This window comes from Nylanderia fulva, unplaced genomic scaffold (assembly GCF_048542155.1).
Source record: "Nylanderia fulva isolate GAGA-0341 unplaced genomic scaffold, ASM4854215v1 Scaffold227, whole genome shotgun sequence".
NCBI lineage: Eukaryota > Metazoa > Arthropoda > Insecta > Hymenoptera > Formicidae > Nylanderia > Nylanderia fulva.
Window position 1 is genome coordinate 4,049 of NW_028190291.1, and position 3,901 is coordinate 7,949.

Consider the following 3,901-nt stretch of genomic DNA (forward strand, 5'->3'; position numbering starts at 1 on the left):
GATGATTGCGATGGTTGAGCTACTCCAGTTTTGCAAACCGGAGTTGGAGCAGGTTGAGCTACTCCGGTTTTGCAAACCGGAGTTGGAGCAGAAGCAGGATCAGTTGCGTTAACAGTAGTCGGAGCATGAACAGGAGCTCCGGTTGAAGCTGGAGCAGCAGTAGCTGCAGCAAGAGCCTGCTTTGCTGCAGCTAACTGTCTCTTTATATCATCCAACTCAATTCTGGTGATCTCCAAATTCAGCGATGTGCTGAATTCCTCACTCGTACAAGCGTCCTAAAAATAAAGAATAAATATAAAATTATAATCTCTCTCTCTCTCTCTCTCTCTCTCTCTCTCTCTCTCTCTCGTGTGTGTGCGTTAAAATATAAATTTACTTACCTCTTGTATCCTGCTCGTATTTTCTTTATTCATTATTTTTTTCTTTCGGAAATCTTGTCGGTCGTAGACGTGCGAGATAACAGCGTGAACTTCGACGATAACATAAGAATGTTGATTTTAATATATACTTACCTAGGTAATGATAACGTAAAATATTTATATAATGTAAAATAATATTATAATATAATATTATAATATTATATTTTATAATGTAAAATATTTTTATCAAGTTCTAATCAAGTTAAAAAACTCATTCTCAAAATTATGAAAATTACATAACTTTATTAAATTTTTTGGTATAGTATAGATACATTATTGTTAACATAATGAATATAGTACAGGTAATCTATTTATCAGTTTTATATAAATATTATAAATATATATATAATCTTTTTAAAATAAAATATATATTTAAATTTTATATTAATGTAGATGTCAATTAGTATGTGTCATTCAAATTTATTGTGCGTTTATCATTAAAAAATTATTATATACACAAATATATGGGTTACCATTGTCTTATTCGGGAAATATATATCCTAAGTGTAGACAACTAGTGACATAATTTAAAAGAATTTATATTTATAAAGCATATAGTTTGCATGCAAAGCTTTTGTTTATGATATTTAAAATAATGAGATAGCAATAACATTAATAATTTTCTTCACAGATAGTGGTATTTCTATATCCATATTGATACGACAAGGTTCCATTTCATACTTTCTATGTTTGTACTTTGCAATTTTCTATAATATTTATATATCAGACTTATGTAATAATAATACATTGAAATTTATCGGACAAACTTTTACATGACATTTTATATTACACATATATATTAATTAAGTCTTTTATGCTTTGAATATCCCAGAATACACAAATATCTAAAAGAATCTTAAAGAACGTCTCAAAGACATCTTTTAGAAAACTTACAATGCACTTTGTCTCTGGTTATATTAAATTTTATGTCATTTATAAGGCATAAAGTTGTGATGTAAAATTTATAATGTTAACACTTTTATTGGCTGAAAAATTTACACTGGGAAAATATAAAATGCTGTAAGACATAGACATATATTGTTTTAGAATGCTTTGCTTGATAAAATAATTTCTTGTGTCAAAGCTAAAAATTTATGATGTATACTGTTCACTGTTCCCTGCGTTGCAAAATATCTGACAGCATGTTGCTAGTCACTTTTGATTGTAATTCCAAATTATCAATTTCTTTCTATTGAGTAACACCTTCTGGACAACATGAAGCATTATACCACCAAGGCACATTAACAATCCTATAGAGTTAAGGCCAGTCATTTGATCACCTTTCAATGCAAAGGCCAATGCTAATGTACATATTTCCTGTAAGGAACCAGAGAGAAGAAATAGAAATTGAAACATTGATTATTATATTTAATATTACTGAATATTATATTTAAATATACAAAATATGTTTGTGAATCATAGTCTTTTTATAATTTATTAAAATTGTTAGTGTTTCACTGACTGTGAAAACAAAACGTGAGACATGTTATGCGATATGAGAAGAAATAATGAAATGTGAATGAATGTTATCATTTACCTTAAATACTCCCGAGATTGACAATGTCAGACTAGAAGTGTAAGTAACAACTAAAAATTCCATCACTTCCATACTAAATGCTAAAATGGCACCTGCTATTACAGCACTTGCAGTTAACAAAATACTACCGATATCACTCCAATCGGTAACTCTAATAATTCTACTTCCTAAAATTTAATTTAATCTTTTCAATATCGTAAATAATAAAACATGCAACATATAACTAAATCATTAAGTGTTTAACAAAAATTTTTTATTGCACTTATATGAGAAAGATGTCAAACTAATTATAAAATTTTAACAAATAAAATCATCAAAAGATTTTAATGCACGGTAATTGAGTTTTATTGATTAAAATTGTAATAAGATAAATAATATCTGGAACGTTTCTGCATTCACTTTTACAACGAAAACAAATAACATTCTGTTTTAATACATGGTAAGATAAGATAATACTTATACCACACGGTTACAGATATTGCAGGTAATAACATCCAAGGTTGCATATAATACATCATATCTATCGGATCGTGGAGACCGAGTTTGGATCTTTGCATAATGAGTTGTGTCATGGTTCATCGAATACCACTTGCAAACAAAGCTAAGAGACACAATAAAAATCCGAGAATACCAAATTGGGTAGATTTATAGGTGAACATTGCTAATCCTCCTGCTATCATCACCACTATCCCTACTAGAGACCATGACTACAATAAACGATAATTATTATTTGCCTGATAGAAGGAAATATACAAAAATTCTGATAAATATATAATTTAATTAAAATTACATAATTAAAAAAATTCCAATTAAAAACAAACCTTTTTCTCCAGTTTAAAGAGAAGAGAAAATCCAAGAATAAATATAATGGTGGTTGATTTGGTCATGGTGACCTTATGAAGAAATTAAACTGTATAATAAATAATAATGAACACTTTGTTTTATTATATAATTGCCATTATAATATTATTTATACTTACAAAGATATTGAAATTAATGAAAGTGCCCAATTGGATAAACCAATATTCACACCGCTGTCCATGCTAGATATCATTAACGAATAAATTATATTTTGCCATGGTAAATTTATCCGTCTGCCAGTGCAACATCTTCTGATGCAGCGTATTAATGCGGATAGTATAAACTTTATAATCAAATGGCAAACTACTACTCCAAGTGAAAAATTAAATCCCTAAAAATATTATAACAATTATTAATAAACTTATATGTTTTCTTAAATATCTAGAAAGAATTTATTTCTATAAAGCAATATTTTTTTATAATAATTATATAATTTTAAGTTGTATATAACTAAATAATAATAAATAAAAGCAAGTTATTAATTTGTTGTACATGTAATTACTCACATACGTATTATACAGCCATGGATTATAAAATGTAAGGCCTATTGATAAAATAAAGTAAGCAGAGATCAATAAACACACTTGGTATGCTTTCCTCCAAAATGTGGCTTCTGGCTTTATTACATTTTGGAAATCTGAAACATTTTGCGGCAAATATTCTGATGTTTCTACATCATCTCTAGCAATTTAATATTTTATGTGCGAACGTGTCATAAAAATTATGAAAAAAATTATGTATTTATAAAAAACATACCGTTTTATGAAGCTTTATGCATAAAGATATCATTAATAAATCATATTGCAGGAATTGATAAGTATATAAATTGTATAATATAACAAAATTAATTACATCGTCCATACGTCATTCACATCACGTTATTCTGAAAAACAAAAATGAAGAAATTAAGATATTATAATCAAGAGATTATAATCGGCAATAAAGATGAAATATCGGAAATTTTTAATCGCTCACCTTGACTTTAGCGTAAGATAATACAGTTCGACGAGACATATAACCTGGAAACAAATGCGATAGTGACAACTGTCACTAAAATCACCGTCTGTTGTAAAACGTGAGAACT

General features: G+C 27.9%; 1 pseudogene across 1 annotated transcript; it reads right to left on the reverse strand.

The window, feature by feature from the left end:
- Nucleotides 1–1,509: 1,509 nt before the first annotated feature.
- On the reverse strand, nt 1,510–2,843 carry LOC114934127 (solute carrier family 35 member H1-like; annotated as a pseudogene). Its single transcript, XR_014924724.1, has 4 exons — nt 2,778–2,843; nt 2,588–2,663; nt 1,957–2,123; nt 1,510–1,736 (listed from the first exon to the last, which is right to left on the reverse strand). The product of XR_014924724.1 is annotated as a solute carrier family 35 member H1-like (transcript).
- Between the last annotated feature and the right edge of the window lie 1,058 nt (nt 2,844–3,901).